Below are 22,581 nucleotides of genomic sequence, written 5' to 3' on the forward strand. Positions count from 1 at the left end.
TATGTTTTGTATCTCTGGCATTTGAAGTATGTGCAAAAGGCAAATACTCATGCATGGAACATACAGTTTTAAAAGCAGAAGACTTGCACACTAAAAGTTATCCTGTTAGAAGTATAATATTCTGATTCTAATATTTCTATTCTTTTATTCTAATAGAGAGAGAGAAATAATAATCCCATGTTAGTTCTAAGGTATCTCACTTTGGAATTATTTATCTGTATTCACAGTGGCATCAAAATGCAGCTCAGACTATATTTTTTTGTTAAACAATTTTACGCTACCAAGCAATCCAGTGTTTATTTCTGCTCCATTAAACCAAAAGGAGGAAACTGATATGTATTTGTGCAAATTGTATTGAATTATTAATAGCAGATAACATGTAAAATAAATATGCTTTAGTATTAGAATCTACATATAACACACAATTTTTTCCGAAATTGAAAAACTATTTACTGCAGAATTTTGAATAAAAGGTTTGTCTATTTATAAAAAGGTGTCTATTGGAAATCATTATTTTCTGTTCTCTATTTTGGATGCTTTCATTTAGCCTTTGAGTGTTTTTGTTTAGTGTAGCTCATATTATTCAGACAACCAAATGATTTATAGTCACAAAATTACAAGATTTTATATCGCTACGTAAAGGAACATTACTGTCCATAGTTATGCTAATGGAACGGGGTTTTTTAAACAACAAAATATTTACTTACCAATTAGAAAATTCCTAATTAATTTAAAGGTCTGTTCAATAGAGTAGGATATGTGGCCGGTTCCTTAGTTGGGAACCATGTCCGTCTAGTGAATAATAAATGGAGACCAATATGTGTGTGTGTATACACATTTTATTACAATAAGAAAAGTTTAATATACTGGCTAATACATTATCCTGTCTGTTCTGCCCGTACCTGAGTCAGATTAAGCATTAGAAATAATTGACTTGTAGCCTTTGCGGTTTTGGGCTTCACTATTTTCAAGACTTCTGACATTTTAAGTTATCTTCTTTGATTTTCTTTAACCTATGATAATACATTTGAAGAAGAGAGCTTATAAAACCGTACTGTATAATTTCTTCTGCAAATAACTCTAATATGTATTTCTTAAAAATCCCAACCTGCCATGACCTTTATAAATAAATGCATATCTGATGTTTTTTTCTGAATAATAGACACATTTTTTTCAGCAGATTTTTTTTTTATACAAGAAATTCCACTCAACTTTTTTTTTAATAATCTTTGTACAAAAGCTCCCCTTAAATGTAATGTTTAATGAAGAATTTAGTCGAAATTTAAGTCTTGATAAAGTTTTTTTTTTCTTTCTACAATAACAATAACAAACTATCGGCTAGATTACGAGTTGTGCGTTAGGGTTAAAAAGCAGTGTTGAGAGGTCCTAACGCTGCTTTTTAACGCCAGACTCGGAAATACTGCAAATCCACTTACGTCAGTTGCGTATCCTATATTTTCAATGGGACTTGCATAGCGCCGGTATTACGAGTCTAACCAAAAGTGAGCGGTACAGCCTCTCCTGTCAAGACTGATACCGCATTTTAAAGTCAGTAGTTAAGAGTTTTACACTACAACTCCGTAGCATAAAACTCTTAACTAAAGTGCTAAAAAGTACACTAACACCCATAAACTACCTATTAACCCCTAAACCGAGGCCCCCCACATAACAAACACTAAAATAAATTTTTTAACCCCTAATCTGCCGAACCAGACATCGCCGCCACTATAATAAATATATTAACCCCTAAACCACCGCACTCCCACATCGCAAACACTAGTTAAATATTATTAACCCCTAATCTGCCGGCCCTAACATCGCCGACACCTACCTACATTTATTAACCCCTAATCTGCCGCCCCCAACGTCGCTGCCACTATAATAAAGTTATTAACCCGTAAACCAAAGTCTAACCCTAAACCTAACACTCCCTAACTGAAATATAATTTTAATAAATCTAAATAAAATTCCTATCATTAACTAAAGTATTCCTATTTAAAACTAAATACTTACCTGTAAAATAAACCCTAAGATAGCTACAATATAACTAATAATTACATTGTATCTAGTTTAGGGTTTATTTTTATTTTACAGACAACTTTGTATTTATTTTAACTAGGTACAATAGTTATTATTAACTATTTAATAACTACCTAGCTAAAATAAAGACACATTTACCTGTAAAATAAAACCTAACCTATGTTACAATTACACCTAATACTACACTATAATTAAATTAATTCCCTAAACTAAATACAATTAAATACAATTATCTAAAGTATGGAAAAAAAAACACTAAATTTCAGAAGATAATAAAATAATTACAAGTTTTTTAAACTAATTACACCTAATCTAATCCCCCTAATAAAATAAAAAAGCCCCCCAAAATAATAAAAAGCCCTACCCTACACTAAATTACAAATAACCCTTAAAAGGGCCTTTTGCGGGGCATTGCCCCAAAGTAATCAGCTCTTTTACCTGTAAAAAAAGTACAATACCCCCCCAACATTAAAAACCCACCACCCACACACCCAACCCTACTCTAAAACCCACCCAATACCCCCTTAATAAAACCTAACACTAACCCCTTGAAGATCACCCTACCTTGAGAAGTCTTCACCCAACCGGGCCAAAGTCCTCAACGAAGCCGGGCGAAGTGGTCCTCCAGACGGGCAGAAGTCTTCATCCAAGCCGGGAAGAAGAGGTCCTCCTGACAGGCAGAAGTCTTCATCCAGGCGGCATCTTCTATCTTCATCCATCCGGCACGGAGCGGCTCCATCTTCAAGACATCCGACGCGGAGCATCCTCTTCAAATGACGTCCAACTGAAGAATGAAGGTTCCTTTAAATGACGTCATCCAAGATGGCATCCCTTCAATTCCGATTGGCTGATAGAATTCTATCAGCCAATTGGAATTAAGGTAGAAAAAATCATATTGGCTGATGCAATCAGCCAATAGGATTGAAGTTCAATCCTATTGGCTGATCCAATCAGCCAATAGGATTGAGCTCGCATTCTATTGGCTGATTGGATCAGCCAATAGAATGCGAGCTCAATCCTATTGGATGATTGCATCAGCCAATAGGATTTTTTCTACCTTAATTCCGATTGGCTGATAGAATTCTATCAGCCAATCAGAATTGAAGGGACGCCATCTTGGATGACGTCATTTAAAGGAACCTTCATTCTTCAGTTGGACATCGTTTGAAGAGGATGCTACGCTTCGGATGTCTTGAAGATGGAGCCGCTCCGCGCCGGATGGATGAAGATAGAAGATGCCACCTGGATGAAGACTTTTGCCCGTCTGGAGGACCCATTCATCCGGCTTTGTTGAGGACTTCGGCCCGGTTGGGTGAAGACTTCTCAAGGTAGAGTGATCTTCAAGGGGTTAGTGTTAGGTTTTATTAAGGGGGTATTGGGTGGGTTTTAGAGTAGGGTTGGTTGTGTGGGTGGTGGGTTTTAATGTTGGGGGGGTAAATTGTACTTTTTTTTACAGGTAAAAGAGCTGATTACTTTGGGGCAATGCCCCGCAAAAGGCCCTTTCAAGGGTTATTTGTAATTTAGTATAGGGTAGGGCTTTTTATTATTTTGGGGGGCTTTTTCATTTTATTAGGGGGATTAGATTAGGTGTAATTAGTTTAAAAAACTTGTAATTATTTTATTATTTTCTGTAATTTAGTGGGGTTTTTTTTCATACTTTAGATAATTGTATTTAATTGTATTTAGTTTAGGGAATTAATTTAATTATAGTGTAGTGTTAGGTGTAATTGTAACAGGTTAGGTTTTATTTTACAGGTAAATTTGTCTTTATTTTAACTAGGTAGCTATTAAATCGTTAATAACTATTTAATAACTATTCTACCTAGTTAAAATTAATACAAAGTTGCCTGTAAAATAAAAATAAACCCTAAGATAGCTACAATGTAACTATTTGTTATATTGTAGCTATCAGGGTTTATTTTATAGGTAAGTATTTAGTTTTAAATAGGAATAATTTAGTTAATTGTAGTTATTTTATTTAGATTTATTTAAATTATATTTAAGTTAGGGGGGGTTAGACTTAGGTTTAGGGGTTAAGAACTTTAATATAGTGGTGGCGACGTTGGGGCGGCAGATTAGGGGTTAATAAATATAATGTAGGTGTTGGCGATGTTGGGGGCAGCAGATTAGGGGTTAATAAGTATAATGTAGGTGGCGGCAGTGTTCAGAGCGGCAGATTTGGGGTTAATAATATAATGTAGGTGGCGGCGATGTCGGGGGCGGCGGATTAGGGGTTAATAAGTGTAAGATTAGGGGTGTTTAGACTCGGGGTTCATGTTAGGGTGTTAGGTGTAGACATAAAATGTATTTCCCCATAGGAATCAATGGGGCTGTGTTAAGAGCTGAACTTTTTTGCAGGTATTAAGTTTTTTTCAGCCGGCTCTCCCCCATTGATTCCTATGGGGAAATCGTGCACAAGCACATTTTGCCAGCTCATCGCTACCGTAAGCAGCACTGGTATTGAGGTGAGATGTGGAGCTCTACGCTCACTTTTCTGCGGCTAACGCCGGGTTTCTAAAAACCCGTAATACCAGCGTTGTCTGCAAGTGAGTGGTGAGGGAAAACTGCTCGTTAGCACCGCACCCCTGTTACCGCAAAACTCGTAATCTAGGTGTATATTACTCATCAGATATCAGAAAATGTACCCATACCATGCATGGTCAACATCTGTAACAATCATCACAATATACGTGACAGCAAGTTATACACTAAATATTAACAGCAAAATTGACACATCGAGCCAAAAGAACCTGATAAAGGCTCATCACCCAGACACCGATCTTTAACCAACAATCTGTGTATAAATAAGATGGAGCAGGACATTCAAGCAACAGTGACAAACCCTTTTTAATAAGGATAGATTTGCACCAAATAATAAATTATACTGAATATGTCATCATCATAGTCAATGTGTAATTGTAAAAACATGAAATAAACATATCAACAATATTTAGCCAGTTTCAAAACCAATGTAACTATCAACACCAGTATATACCAATATAAATAACATTAAACATGTATTCTAATAAAAATATAAATGCCCCTCTATCCAACTGCAAATCCACACACACATGTACACAATTAACTCCATGAACCCTCTATAAATGGTAAGCACTCACTGATAGGTACCATGTTGCATGTTAGTCATGTTGATGGTGATATGGATGTGATTTAAGGTAAAAAAAACACAAATTCACCATTTTAGATGTGTGGTTGTTTTGTTTGTTGTTTCGGTTCCAAATCCAAGTTGCTCTTGTGGGAAAATGGAGATCAAATCTGATAGCAGTTATAAATTTGGCTGTGTTTGACTCACTTCATAAAATTGTGATGGATTTTTCTTTTTTCCAATACAGGAGAGTACTGAACTGGCCAGCAATGAATCCAGATCTCAAACCCATAGAGCACCTGGGGAGAGATCTCAAAGTAGCAGTTGGGAAATGGAACCCTTCCAATCTGAGAGACCTTGAGCAGAATTGTCCAAAATTCCAGTAAAGAGGTGTAAGAAACTCATTGATGGTTACAGGAAGCGATTGATTTCAGCTATTTTTTCCAAGGGTGTGCTACCAAATATTAAATTGAGGGTGCCATTAATTGTGTCCAGTCCATTTTTGGAGTTTTGCGTGTAATGTGTTAGATTTGACTTTTTTTTCTCCACTTTTTTGTGTCATACCAATACAAACAAAAGAAATAAACATGAGAATGCTTAAACATTTGTAATTGCTACAATTTTCTCGGTGAAGTGGAGCATTATCGGACAAAAAATGCAGGGGTGCCAATATTTTTGGCCATGACTGTGTATATATATGTATATATATATATATATATATATATATATATATATATATATGTACAGTGGGGCAAAAAAGTATTTAGTCAGCCACCAATTGTGCAAGTTCTCCCACTTAAGAAGATGAGAGAGGCCGGTAATTTTCATCATAGGTATACCTCAACTATGAGAGACAAAATGTGGAAAAAAATCCAGACAATCACATTGTTTGATTTGGAAAGAATTTATTTGCAAATTATGGTGGAAAATAAGTATTCGGTAAATATCAAAAGTTCATCTCAATACTTATTGTTATATATCCTTTGTTGGCAATGACAGAGGTCAAACGTTTTCTGTAAGTCTTCACAAGGTTGTCACACACTGTTGGGCTGTCTCTGGGCAACACGGACTTTCAACTCCCTCCAAAGGTTTTCTATGTGGTTGAGATCTGGAGACTGGCTAGGCCACTCCAGGACCTTAAAATGCTTCTTATGAAGCCACTCCTTCGTTGCCCAGGCAGTGTGTTTGGGATCATTGTCATGCTGAAAGTCCCAGCCACGTTTCATCTTCAATGCCCTTGCTGATGGAAGGAGGTTTGCACTCAAAATCTCACGATACATGACCCCATTCATTCTTTCATGTACACGGATCAGTCGTCCTGTTCCCTTTGCAGAGAAACAGCCCCAAAGCATGATGTTGCCAACCCCATGCTTCACAGTAGGTATGGTGTTCTTTAGTTGCAACTCAGCATTCTCTCTCCTCCAAACACGATGAGTTGTGTTTCTACCAATCTGACCATATGACATTCTCCCAATCCGCTTCTGGATCATCCAAATGCTCTCTAGCATACTTCAGACAGGCCCGGACATGTACTGGCTTAAGCAGGGGGACACGTCTGGCACTGCAGGATCTGAGCCCCTGGCGGCGTAGTGTGTTACTGATGGTAGCCTTTGTTACGTTGGTCCCAGCTCTCTTCAGGTCATTCACTAGGTCCCCCCGTGTGTTCTGGGATGTTTGCTCACTGTTTTTGTGATCATTTTGACCCCACGGGGTGAGATCTTGCGTGGAGCCCCAGATCGAGGGAGATTATCAGTGGTCTTGTATGTCTTCCATTTTCTAATTATTGCTCCCACAGTTGATTTCTTCACACCAAGCTGCTTGCCTATTGCAGATTCAGTCTTCCCAGCCTGGTGCAGGTCTACAATTTTGTTTCGGGTGTCCTTCGACAGCTCTTTGGTCTACACCATAGTGGAGTTTGGAGTGTGACTGTTTGAGGTTGTGGACAGGTGTCTTTTATACTGATAACAAGTTCAAACAGGTGCCATTAATACAGGTAATGAGTGGAAGACAGAGGATCCTCTTAAAGAAGAAGATACAGGTCTGTGAGAGCCAGAAATCTTGCATGTTTGTAGTTGACCAAATACTTATTTTCCACCATAATATGCAAATAAATTCTTTCCAAATCAGACAATGTGATTGTCTGGATTTGTTTCCACATTTTGTCTCTCATAGTTGAGGTATACCTATGATGAAAATTACAGGCCTCTCTCATCTCCTTAAGTGGGAGAACTTGCACAATTGGTGACTGACTAAATACTTTTTTGCCCCACTGTATATATATATATATATATATATATATATATATTTATAAGGAATATATATTTAAAAATACTAAGAACATTTCCCCTATTTGAAGAACATTGGGATGTAAAATATTTACAGTAAATACACAGTAAAACACAATACACAAGTGAAGAACATAGGAATTACAAGTAATTGTATGTGAAACACATAAAAACATATTAAAATTGATTAAAAATTATACTGAGAGGTGGGCGGAGCCGGCCAGCGTGAGACATGGCCGCACTTTAATGTGAGCTCCGAGTGCAAGTGCCCTAGATCTCTTCTGCAGGGACATTTAGGAGCCATTCAGCTGTATAGCTATACACAACCGACTCCGGAACACATGGAGGACTAAAAGAGCGCAGGCTCTGACGTTAACCACAGCTCCGTTTTGCGGCCTCAGTAACGGCCGCCATCTTGGGAGTCTGGAGCTAAAGTTTGCTGTGCAGGACCTCACCGGAGCACCATGGTCTCTTTGACAGATGCCCTGAGAGGTTTTGGAGACTGAACCGGATACCGGACTGAACAGACAGGTACTTTTAAAGCATGACATACGCTATTCTCAGAGACCCCTGGCTTAATCGTTACCCTTTGCAGCCCATGGACTAAACATACTTTCCCGGGCTTTCCGGGATGTACATCAGGCATAAATTAACTGATATGGGAACTGTGGGAACCATAACTGCTGATCTCCAGGGCATTATTAGCTATCTGAATAAGGAGTAATATCCACATAGCCAAATGCAACTTCCATACTGTAAAGCAGATAGCTGATCACAGAAAAGGACCATAAAATATACTATACAGCAGTGTCTATAAGAATAAAGCCTTTACTTTTCTTTTCTACAAAAGAGTCTTATTGCTATACCCTGCATGGCCATGCCTTTTTATACAAATAAATATGCAAAGTGGTCTTGCCTGAGATTGCTGTGATATTGCCTATTAATTTAATCACAGCTCACAATCTGTGAGGGAGAAGCTTATAATTGAAGCATTTTCACTACTACACGCCCTGCTGGAAAGTCTCAGTGCACGGTTTCAAGAGTAAAGGTGATAATACATAGTGAGAGACCAGAAGCAATCTATCGCATCAGTCAAAATGTCTCCCAAAAAGATAGCAAAGCAGGGTAAAGATGTCAAAAAACCTGTTGCCTCACGCAACTCAGTAAGCTCATTTTTTAGATCTACTGAGTTATCCCAACCTACTCTATCTGACCCCACTACCCCACGGAGGTCTGAGATGTCGCCCTCGGAAAGTGAGGACAGTGACATGGAAGAATCTGTTCACCTAACTAAGTCCTTTCTGGCCACCATACCATCTAAAAGTGACTTGGACAATATAGTTGTTAAGGTTCGGGATTGCATTAAAGAGGAGCTGGCTACTCTGAGAAAGGATATGACGGAGATTGGCAACAGGGTGGAGGCCCTGGAAGAGGATAATGAGTTTAACCAGCAAGAAATCTCTAATCTGCAGACCACACTATTCACGCAATTGCAAGACAAGTTAGAAGACCTGGAGAACAGGGAACGATGCCAGAATCTCCGAATTAGGGGAATTCCAGAAACAATCTTGCCGAACACTATCCCTGAATTCCTCAAAGGTCTCTTTTCCTCTATATTAGGCCCCTCATCTACTGCAGATATCTCAATAGACAGGGCCCACAGGGCACTCAGACCAAGACCCTCAGATCAAGCGCCTCCAAGAGACGTCATACTTAAAATGACCCACTTCCAAACGAAAGAGGACATCTTGAAAGCTGCTAGACAGCTTAAGGACATCAACTTCCAGAATTGCCATCTACAAATATACACGGATCTCGCTCCCCGCACCTTGCAAAGACGGAAAGAATATCAGCATTTAACAACGGTGCTCAGGGAAAAGGGGATCCCATATCGATGGGGTTTTCCCTGTTCCCTTAATGTTTCCCACAAAGGTACTAAATTTATCTGTAAGTCTCTGGATGATATACCGGATCTCTGTGCTGCTTTAGGGATAGATCCCCCTCACCCAGCAATAGGAAAAGAAGATGAAGAAAGGAATGTGAGGGCGAGATCTAAAAGGCCTCCCAAAGCTCAGTGGCAACAGCAAAAGCTTAAGAAGGCGAAGAAATCCCAAGACACCTTGCCTGCGGACAGCTATGGATGAATTAAGAGAAGCTAATTGGGTGAGATAATTCCATGTTTTGTTTACCTTAAAAACCTTTATTACACAATAGCTTCTTTGCTGCTTCCTGAACTTTTCCAGTGAAGAGACTGAACACTTTATTATAATAACTTTGAAGCGGCTCAGGGTTGATAGTTTTAAAAAGAAAAGCAACAATGTTCCTGTAATCATTTACCTGTTTAAACATAGGCTTTAATTAGGGGCAAGCTATTCTACCCCTACGTAGTGACAAATAATGCTAGGTTATTTGTTCAAGTTGAGTTTATTGTTATTGTTATTTATGTTTGTGTTGTTGTTGTTATTTATGTTCAGATGCAATTCATCCGCTCTTAACAAATTTATGGTACAGGACAGCTGTAAACTATATTGGAATAGGCTTTGTAGTGATGTGACGAGACTTGACAACCAGAAAAACACTGACTTAAAGGAGAGGACATGACAAGCCCTATGCCAATTACTTTCATGATGCAGAATGTAAAAGGTTTCAATATACCTTATAAAAGATGTATGGCATTTAGCGACTTTAAACATAGGCAGGCTGAGGTACTATTCTTGCAAGAGACGCATTACCTAGAGGGACAGGAACCTAAGTTTTTTACATCCACCTACACCAGCCACTACCACAGTAGTCATCCAACAAAGAAAATTTCTGGAGTTAGTATTCTACTCCATAGAGCATTACAGTTCCATGTCCAACAAATAGACAGAGACGGTGAAGGGAGGTATTTGGCACTTCTGGGTCTGCTACATGGGAAACCAATTACGTTGGTAAATATCTATGCCCCAAACAAACACCAGGCTTCCTTTTTTTCGCAAAATATCCAATAATATCATGGCTTTTTATAAAGGTGCTCTCATTATTGGGACTGACTTAAATACATTCCTAGATCCGGGGCTAGATGCCTCCACGGCACAATCACAACTGTCAAAGAGGTCACTTAGGTCCATCAAGGGGGACTTGACGCTGTTAGGGATCCATGATGTGTGGCATGTTCAACATCCACTTAGTAAGAATTTTACTTTCTACTCAGCGCCACAGAACACCCACTCTCGCATAGACTATATCTTTGTAGACCACTGCACTATCGCTTCTATATTGTCTACTGACATCATACCCACCAGTTGGTCTGATCACTCAGCCGTGATCTGCAGGATGCAATGGTCCGCCATCCCTTTCAAGCCATTTCAATGGCGCTTTGATGATACAATACTTAAAGACGAATTACTAATACAACAGGTAGAAAACTCCATTATGGAATACTTTGAACATAATAACACACCAGGTATAGACCCGTTCACCTTATGGGAGGCACATAAATGTGTCATAAGGGGTGAGATGATAAGGCTTAGGTCACTACAAGGTAAGGCTCATAGGCAGCAACATACGGACCTCACCGCTACATATCAGCAAATTGACAAATTATATAAAAATAACCCACACAATGACTCCCTAAAACATCAATATGAACAAGCAAGACATAAACTTAAAAAATTTCTAGACCACTCGGCTCAGAAACAGGCGCTGAAATTGGGACAGAAATTATTTTTAGAGAGTAACAAACCAGGTAGACTCCTGGCCAGAGCACTTAAGATAAAGCAGTCGACACATTACATCTCCATGCTACAAGACCCCCCTAACAAACCCACGGTGGAAACCCAGAAAATGACAGACATATTTAGGAAGTATTATACTGCTTTATATAATCTGACGCCACATAGAAACAAGATAGCACACCAACTACTCTGTCAACGATATTTAGACTCTATAAAATTGCCCAAGATACCCAGAGAGGAGTTAGACTCCTTTAACTCAGCCATAACAGCGGAAGAGATAGGAAATGCCATACACTCACTGAAACTAGGGAAAAGTCCTGGTCCGGATGGTCTAACCAGCGGTTATTATAAAAAATTTAAACACCTTCTCCTGCCCCATTTGCTCTCAGCTTTTAACTGTATTGATGAGTCCCATGGTCTGCCTCCTTCTATGCTTGAAGCCATCATTACAGTCATACCAAAACCAGGCAAAGATCCAACGGTCCCATCAAATTATCGTCCAATTTCTCTTCTGAACGTAGATATAAAAATTTATGTGAAAATCCTGGCCACGAGAATTAATAAAATTTTGCCCACGTTGGTCCACCCGGACCAGGTGGGCTTTGTGCCGCAGAGAGAGGCCAAAGACAACACAGTAAAAGTTCTTCACTTAATACAGTATGCGACCACACAGGACATACCCCTAGTACTACTATCGACAGACGCTGAAAAAGCTTTTGACAGACTCGACTGGACCTTTCTTAAACTTACCCTACAGAAATTTGGCTTCCCCGACAGTTTTATACAGAAAATACTAACCCTCTATACCAAACCCACTGCTAAAATTAAGGTCAATGGTGCACTATCCAGCCCTTTTTGCATACTGAATGGCACCAGACAAGGATGCCCCTTATCACCTCTGTTATTTGTACTTTCAATGGAAGCACTCGCCGCTAAATTACACGACAATCCTGTCATAACTGGACTTCCCGTAAACAACACCCACCATAAATTAGCACTTTACGCAGACGACCTACTATTGACATTGACCCACCCGACCACCTCTCTCTCTGCAGCGCAGAGCGAACTAGAAGATTTTGGCTTATGTTCTAATTACTTAGTTAACAAAACTAAATCCGAATTACTTCCCATCAATTTAAATGAGGCAGCAGTCCATATACTTAGTACACAGGTTCCATATTCAATACAGAAGTCATCTCTAAAATATTTAGGCATTAACCTCGCAAGCAGTATGCAACAGTTGCTTGAATTGAATTATGAGCCACTTTTGACAACTATCACCAAAGACACATCATCATGGCAGAATAAGAATATTTCCTGGCTAGGTAGGATAGGGGTCGCTAAAATGACCATTCTCCCTAAAATCCTATATATATTCCAAGCTCTCCCTATACCATTATCTGACACTTATCTTAGTAAATTGCAATCAGTGATGAATTCGTATATCTGGAGGAAAAGACCTCCTAGAATAGCCAGGTCCACTCTCTTTCTACCCAAAAAGTATGGTGGTTTGGGAGCCCCAGATCTAGATAGATATCGTACAGCAGTCTTTCTACGAAGAATAGTGGACTGGTGTACACTCCCCTTGAACCACGACAAAACCTGGATGACACTGGAACACGATTTGACTAGAATGGCTCAACTTGGTGTATATTGTTGGCAACCTAAGGGAAATCAGCCAGCAATAACAAGAATTTACCCTATAATTAAAGAGTCGTTTAATGTGTGGTCCAGGGTGCTAGACAAGTATCCACATCTCTCAACAGTCCCCTCCCCTTTGACAACAGCCCTAGCCAATCCTGATTTTATAAGTGGGATGTTAGTTACACCTAAAGTGCAGTGCTGTTTGGACAGACTTCTCCCGTTATACACTATACTTGACTCAGACAAGTTGCTGTCTAAGCAGCAGTTATCAGAGTTGGGAAATACACAATTCACTGACTGGTTTAGATATTTGCAACTTAAACATTTTGTACATACCCATAAATTAAGACACCTAACCACTAGGGAGCGCTCTCCATTAGAAAAATTATGTACCCTTGGTTCGCCCCCACCGCATACTATCTCAGCCCTGTACCAATTACTAATCACACCACCTGAATTCAAACAAACCCCGACAATACTATCCTGGCATAAAGAGCTCCCTTACACACTCTCGGAAGATGATTTTTATGCTATATTTTTACAGACCAGCAAATCTGCACACTCGGCCACATTGCTAGAAACCAACTATAAATTCCTACTTCGTTGGTATCTCACCCCCCCATAGGTTAAAATATATTTTTCCGGAAGCATCGGACAGATGCTGGAGGAAATGCTCAGGAGAGGGCATGCCTTACCATATCTGGTGGGAGTGCCCTAATGTGCTGAAGTTTTGGACAGAGGTAAATCAGGAGATGAGCAAGATGTTGAACCATACTCTTCCTCTAGATCCTTTAATATATCTATTTCATGTCTTGCCTAAACTCCCATTTAAACAATACTCATCCCTCCTTCAGTTAGCTATATGTAGTGCCAAACAAATAATCCCTAGACTATGGAAATCTGAAGCCACGCCCACATTACAGATGTGGAAAACAACAATGGAGATAAACCTGTCACTGGAGAGGTATTTTTATTATACCACAGGCAGACTGGACTTCTATGCTGAAATGATGCACTTTTGGGAGTCTTATTATTATCCCAGACAGAGGTGAACCCTCTTAGACTTGCACCCTAGGCTTAAATAATTGAGGAGTTTAGTAAGGAACTTGTTAGAGAGAGAAATAATGATCACAGTTAGTACAATGGTAAGAAGTGCCATTCCTTGACAGCTGTGGGCACATACACACCACTAATTATATTCACCTTGACTTAAAGGGACAGTTTACTCAAAAATGTTCTCCCCTTTAATTTGTTCCCAATGATCCACTTTACCTGCTGGAGTGTATTAAATTGTTTACAAGTAGCTCCTTTACCCTTATATTGGCATTTGAAATTGTTGATTTAGCATGTGGTATCCCCACCTATTCTGAAAGTTTGTGGCCGCGCGTACCAGCTATAGATAAGCTTTGTAAACACAGCCAGCAGAAGAAATTACACTCCCAGGTCGATATAGCAGAGATAAGGTAATAAAATGTTGATTTTCCATTGTTCTCTCAAAGTACTGGTGATTGTTTTAAGGACAGATATAAGATAAAGAGGCAGGTATATTTGCACAATGTGATACAGTAATGAGATCGGATTATACCTACAAGCTCAACCCATTTTATTAGGTTGTGGCTTCAAAACACAAAATCAGAGCTTTAATATACACAAATAAGCCTTAAAAAGCTAATTTTCATACATTTTTTACTCTGCAGTTGGTAAAAAAAAGCAATTGTAAACACATTAAGGGAAAAACTATTTTACAGTATACTGTCCCTTTAAGACGGTGAGGATGAAAAATGTTAGAAAGAGGAAGATATTATGTGTGCCCTTCTACATGCAAATGTTATAGAATCGTCACAGAAGTTACCGTATATCATGCTATGACTGTAATAGTTTATTCACTGCTGAAGTCCTGTTATCATTGTATCGCAATTTTTATTGTATTGTAAAATTTGACATAAATAAAAGATTAAATAAAAATTATACTGAATGTATAAGGTATTTGAATGTGTTTAAACCTTGCATATTTCAAGGTATTTATATACTTGTATATGTGTTTATATGTGTATTTATGTGTGCACATACATATTTGCACATATTAACACATAAATACACATATATACACGTATATAGACAGATATAAATACACACATACACATATTTAAACATTCATATATATTGGAGCCCTTTCTGATCAAACATTTTGCAAAATAACATATCCCTATTTAACCCTTTGAAAATCATTTTATCAATATTAAAATTATATTTTAATCAAAAAGTCTATATATATATATATATATATATATATATATATATGTGTAAATCTTTTTTTTTAATAAGTTTTTTATGTGTTTTGTGAAACTATTTTACTTCAATTTTCAAGTCACTTTAATTCTTTTAGCTCTTTTTGCTCAAGTGTAGCCCATAACTTTCAACTTGTAATATCAGCGCTATTTAGCGGGGTCGCAATATTTATTGAAAGTAATGGGTGCGCTAAAGCGATGTCAGCCGAGCTAACCCTTCTCTGGTAAATCTAATATACCGTAGACTTAATAGACGTAATATATATTGAGTTGCTCGCTAATGTTAGTGCTGTCCACCAATACTGCTTATCGCATTCTGCGCTATCATTAGTGGATCACATGTAATCTGGACCTAAATGTGTGTTTTTAGGTTTGCTCTTTATAGCAAGATATCTTTAGCTGTCACCTTTTTTTTTCCAAAACAAGCATTATGTCAATTTGGCAATTAACTAAAAGATATTTGTTTCTTAATCCCTTCTAAATTGACTGAGAAAATGTATTTATGATTAAATAAAGACACAACTTCTGGATTAGGGTCCATGTTTTTACATTAACATTGTTTTATATATATATATATATATATATATATATATATATATATATATATATATATATATATATATATATATATATACTTTTAGGTCTGACACAGTATCGGGTTAGCACACATGAAGAATTAGTTATCTTAAGGCACATTATTGAAATATTAAATATAAAATATTAAATAATAATAATAGATACTGTAATATATATATATATATATATATATATATATATATATATATATATATATATATATATATATATATATATATATCATATAGGCTATTTAGAATTTTTTAGCACATCTATTATAATTTTTAATAATTATTGTTAATATTTTTACTTTCAACTTGTAATACATGAGCTAATCTGCATGAGCAAAAAGATTACTTCTAGTGATGTTTGTGCTCGAGCGGGAGTGCTAAATAGAGTGCCCCTTGTAACCTACCCCAATATCTATATGAGGACAACACACAATAAGATTTTTCTTTATTCTAATCTTTGAATATTTTTTTTCTTACATTTTGACATGATTGAATAACAAATTGCCAGGTACAAAGCTTACCTTTGTATTCCTATCACCAATACTTTATTCTGTTTTTTGTTGTTGTGGTAAAAAGAGTTAGAAGAATATTTAAAACAAACATTGGTTATTAGACTTACAAGCCTATATAAAAGTGACAAGATAGACTCTATTTTTTCTGACTCTCCTAGACTTAAAAAACGTAACCTCAGTTTTTAAAAATAAATAAATAAAAAAAAGGTGAAACTATCTGAAAAGCTGATTATCTTGTACCACAACAATGTTTTGTATTACAGTGTTGCTGTGTTTCTTTGATGTTTGCTAGTAGGTTGTAATTGTTTTTCTGATGTTACAGACAGAAAGATACCTGAGTTTGTGTAGTCACCTACTCATACCTAGCAGTCAGCAAACCATAACATGCCATTTCCTAGCCTTTGATCTTTAGTTTTTTTTCTTTCTTTTAACAAAAAAATACAGTATGTATATTCAACCAGAAGTCTTAAACTAGAGGGAGTTTGCCTTGTCCATAAACCTATTAGTGGAAGCAGCCTACATCTGGAGCCAATTGTCTGTGCCTGTCTGGATATATCTTTACTATTTGTTGTAAAATACAAGCAATATTTAACTTTGGTGGGTCTTCAGGCACATAACCTTATTTTAATTAGCACAGATTTTTCTCCTGCTCAGATATTAAACATAGTCACACTACTGACATAGTAAAATCAATTTGTGGTTGTTCTGAATGTGTTATAAATATTACACTGTGCTGAAAACTTAAATTCTATGGTCAATGTTATGTTCCTAATAGTCTATAGGAAGGAAAAATTATCAGGGCATGTTAAAGCCAACCGGGAGTTCTCTTCACATTATTTGCTTATTAATTTGAATGCATTTTCTTCCATATTTTACCATATAGTTTGTAAAAACATATAATAAAGTTTCAATGGACTTTAGAATTGTATGTTGTTAAAGGATCATGTATGCTTCAGATTAAAAGGGACAGTAAACGCCTTGAGATTTTAATATGAAATGTTGATGCATAATAAAACAACTTTGCGATATACTTTCATTATTATGCCCCCTTTTCATGTTATTAGTTCTGAAAATTGGGGATTTTCTCATTCTCAGAGCTGTAAATGCAAACTGTAAACTTCTCATGGCTATAACCGGTATTAATTTTTCCTAATTGGCTTTTACAGATAACTACAAAATAACTTGCTTTATACTAACTTTATGACTGTGACTAGGCTTGTTATCTGCAGAGACTGAAGGCCAGATTGTTTCCTCCAAATAAGATTAGTTGTGGGTGGAGTTTGACAATTGAAAAACAAATGCAGCAGACAATGTATTAATATGTTTTAAAATTCTTTAGGCTTGGATGATATCTTTTTCTTTGCCAGGCCAACAGAATTATCTTATAACTACAAGATGTCTACTGTTCCTTTAAGCCAGTGTTTTTCAACCAGTGTGCCATGGCATACTAGTGTGCCGTAAGAGATCCTCAGGTGTGCCACGGCAGACTGACAACAGTGTGACATATTTTTTAAACTTTGCTTGTTTTTTACTCCCAGTGCAGGGGTAGTTTGTAGGAGGCATGGCATAACAGCACAATACATACAGTATGTGTGTGTTTGTGTGTATGTGTATATATATATGCTGTATTAGGCTACAATGTGTGATTTTTTTTTAAAATTTTGGGATGGTGGTGTGCCACCGGATTTTTTAATGTAAAAAAGTGTGCCATGGCAAAAAAAGGTTAAAAATCACTGCTTTAAGCAATATGCAAGTCTCAAATATCTTGGTAAGTATTTTAAACTTTTACACCCTATGGTGGACAGAAGTTTAGGAAGGGGCAAAATAATTAAGATAAATTGCCCCAAACAAAATAATATTAGTTAAAACATTTGCAGCAGAAAATAGCTGCTTGGTGTACAAATTAATCACACATCATTTTAAAAATGTTACTTAAGGAGGTGGTTATACTTGGATATAAACATCAAAATGTCCCAATTGCCCCCTCTAAATACCAATAAACCTCCGACAAAAACAAATCCCTTAAAATAAACTATCCTTATTTGAAATTTTCTTTGCTTTTTCTGTAAAGCACCAAAGGCATCACTGGGCTAGATTCATAAAGGTTGGTTGCACTGCTGAGCGGCCTAGTTCTTAAGGTAAGTCTATGTTGGTAGTTAATTGAGGCTCACTTTACCTATATTTCCTAACCGAGTTTTAAATGGACCAATTCTTGATCTCACACATCAAACAAGAACTGCTAGCATTGCAGAAAAACAAAATTATTGCAACATCGGAATCACTTTTGCAATTGTAGTTGTGAGATATTTTCATGTCTGTCTTGTTATGCGATAATTATGTAAATGGTTAGAGCAGCATTTGTCTTGATAATCTCGCAGACGCAAACAACGGGAGTGATCACAAGGCATTCAGTTGTGGTTGGGATTTTTTATCTAAACTATGACTAGACAGACACAATTGCACCTGTAAAGTATCTTGTCTCATGGTAGTATCTCGCCATTTCAAAACTGACGAGGTTGTCTCTTTTTTTTATTATAATTTTCTCTAATTTTGTTCTAGGTTTCTTTTGTGCATGTGTTATTATGGACTGTTTTATACATAACTTTGTTTTTATATGTTTTGTAATGCTTTAGCACATTTTTGGGGATGCAGGTAACTTTGACACTCGTTCTTTGCAGTGGAGAGTTAATGGTTGTGAGATACATATGGCTTCAATAATATCAATGGAACTGATCTTGCATCTCACTCTCCTGACAAAGGGCAGTTACAAATCTCTGTATTTCATAATTTTTCAGTGGCAAGTTGAGCAACATATCAGTTTCCAGTGTGAGTTTTATTTATTCTAGGCCTTTGTCTCCCGCACTTTCTAATGGTTTCCAAATGCCTATTCCTGTGTATTAGTCCATGTATTAGTGCTTTAAAGGGACAGTCTACTACAAAATGTTAATTGGTAAAAAAAGATAGATAATCCCTTTATTACCCATTTCCCAGTTTTCCACAGCCAACATGGTTATATTAATACTTTTTACCTCTGTGATTACCTTGTATCTAAGCCTCTTCTGACAGCCCCCTTATCACATGGCTATTTATTTATTTATTATCTATTGACTTGCATTTTAGCCAGTTAGTGCTGTGTCAGCCACAATTCCATGGGAGAGAGCATAATCTTATCTATATGGCCCTCATGAATTAGTAGTCAATTGTGAAAAGCTAATAAAAAAGCATGTGATAAGAGGCTGTCTGCAGTGGGTTAGAAACAGGCAGAAATTTAAAGGTTTAAATGTTATAAAGTATATTAATATAACAATGTTGGTTGTGCAAAGCTGTGGAATGGGTAATAAAGGCATTATCTATCTTTTTAAACAATAACAATGCTGGTATAGACTGTCCCTTTAATATCCCTTTAAAATAAAACACAATGAGAATGTGCTACAGAAAATAATATGAGTTTGATTTCAAGATGTATTCTGAAAGTATAAAACAATGCAGGAATCGTCAGTATTCATTTGTTTCCTTTATCTATTTTTACGTGGTTAATACTTACCTTAACGCGCTCACCATACTCTCTAGAGAGCACATTAAGGTAAAGTTTTGTAGCTACAGGTGAACATTTCTTTTAACAAAAACGAATCTAAATGTTTAAGGGAAATTCGATTGTTGATTCATTTTAAACTAAACAAGAACTGCATAGTGCAGCCAACGTATATACGGGGAAACAAATTTACCTGAATATTCGGAATGAAAATTTTGTCCAAAAGGAAATTCCCTGCACATCTCTAGAAGTGAGTGGTACAAATACTGTAGGCAATAGCTTCAGGTTCTTGTACCAGTCATCTCTAAAATAAAAAATGCAGGTGTGTCATTCTTTGTTATTCCCAGTGACATTTATTTTATTTGTATTTTATTTTGTTCATATGTGTGTGATGCAGCATGAAACACCTACTCACTGCTGCTTGAATCATCTTTATATGCTATTATATTCCTGGGCTTTGCAAGACATGCAGACAGCAACTTCACCAGGAAACTATAAGTTTATATCCAACTTTATATATTTAAAGTAATAGAAACATTTAGATGCACTATGTAAAAGCATTATTTAAAGGGTCATGAAACCCAAACTTTTTCGTTCATGATTCAGATAGAGCGTACAGTTTTTAAAAAGTTTCCAATTTTCTTGTATTATCAAATTTACTTAAAGTGAATGTAAATTTTGATGTTTAAGTGCCCGGTTTTTAAAACTTTGATTAAAAACAGGGGCACTTTAATTCATCAAAATTTACATTTCACTCGTGTTGTGACAAAAAACTTACCTTTTAAACTACACAGCAGCTGCTGCGTCCTCCGGTCTCACAAGCCATTTCTGATGTCAGAAATGATTGATAGGTCATCCTCCAATCACAGATTCCCCCCCGGGGGGATTCAGTGTCTGATTCACTGCTCTGATTGGAGGAAGCCAGATACCTCATTTTAGACCCAGGAAGAGGCTTTGAAACAGGTGGAGGAAGCTGGAGCTGCTGTGAAGATTAAAAAGTAAGTTTATTTTCACAACGGGAGTGAAATGAAAATATTGATGAATTAAAGTGCCCCTGTTTTTAATCAAAGTTTTAAAAACCGGGCACTTTAGCATCAAAATTTACATTCACTTTAATTCTCTTGGTATCCTTTGATGATGGATCAAAAATGCGCCACTGGGAGATAGCTGAGCACATCTCGTAAGCCAATGACAAGAGGCATATTTGTGCAGCCACCAATCATCAGCTAGCTCTTAGTAGTAGATTGCTAATGCTGAGCTTACCTGGTTATACTTTTTAACAAAGGATATAAGAGAACAAAACAAATTAGAAAATAGAGGTAAATTAGAAAGTTGTTTAAAGTTGTATGCTTTATCTGAATTATGACAGTTTAAATTTGACTTTACTGTCCCTTTAAGTACATAAGGCTAATTTAAATATTTTTGCTTTTTTAAAACTTTATTTTCTTTATTTATATTTAGTACCTCAATTTTGTCTTTTCCACCTTACACTGTACTTCGGTTATGCCAATATTTAGCAGCACACTTGTATTTTTGCTTCTCAGCTGATGGGCTTTGACTGCAAACTGCTAGAAAGAGCATGTAATTTTAAATAACTTTCCAATTTACTTCTATTATTTAATTTGCTTCATTCTCTTGATATCATTTGTTGAAAAGCATATCTAAATAGGTTCAGTAGTTGTTGATTGGTGGCTGTGCATAGATGCCTTGTGTGATTGGCTCATCCATGTGCATTGCTATTTATTCAATAAAGAATATCTGAAGAATAAAGCAAATTTAATAATATAAGTAAATTGGAATGTTGTTTAAAATCATATTCTCTATCTATCTGAATCATTAACCAAATATTTTGGGTTTCATCTCCCTTTAAACTGAATAGCAGGAGTGTGAGAATTTCCTGCTAAAGATTACCATAAAATATCAGCTACACTTGTCATTAGCTTCACAGACTGCAAAACAATAAAAAAGTTGCACTTACAGATAGCTCAGCATGCTAAGGTACTGTGGCTGAGCTCTGTAGCAACCCAAGGGTGGCAGGTTTGATCCCCGCTGAGGTTCACTCAGCCTTTCATCCTTCTGAGATCGATAAAATGAGTAGCGCCTTGAGACCATTACGGGTGATTAGCCGTGCTTTACAAGTACCCAATACATACACTGGGTTGGGCAAGCGAGACAAGCTTGCAGAGGCTAAATATAGTTAAGAAAATGCACTTATAACAACTTTTCAGCAACAATTTTTAAATTTAACTTATACTGTCACAAAGTGTTTACTGATATTAAAATTTACTATAACTTTAAACCCTTGCTTGTTATGTCCTATTTTCAGCTTTCTTTTAAAAGGTTAAAGTTAGCAAGGAGTATGGTACAATTAAAGTATATGTTTAAAATTTCTAGTGATAAGTAACAGCTAAAGTAAAAAAAAAAATCTGCCACATTACATGTATTTCTTAAAGAATATGAAAAAACAAATTCCCTTATGCACTACAGTTTTATGTAATAGTTGTGATGAAGGAACGGTGCTGTAAAACAAATGTAGATTAATTCTATCTGTGCGTACTGTTTTTACCCTTGCTTACATTGAAGTTTTTCAGCAAGCAGATGATAAGAAGCCGGTTTGTGTGGCTGAGACACTTCCACATGTTTTTGAATTGCAATTCCAGAAAATGCACCTGCCTTAGATATGAAAAACTGCAAGACTGTATTGTCACCTGCAACAATCAATGTGTAACGTATGTGATAACTTACACATATTATTTCTGCTGTAATGCTTGTGTTTGAAAAGCTGTTGCCCGTCAGACACACATTTTTCTTATATTTTTGCCTCTATGCTTGATTTTGAATTGACCTCTTGATATCATCATTATTAGGTTT

The sequence above is a fragment of the Bombina bombina genome, chromosome 5 (assembly GCF_027579735.1).
Source record: "Bombina bombina isolate aBomBom1 chromosome 5, aBomBom1.pri, whole genome shotgun sequence".
In the NCBI taxonomy this organism is placed as follows: Eukaryota; Metazoa; Chordata; class Amphibia; order Anura; family Bombinatoridae; genus Bombina; species Bombina bombina.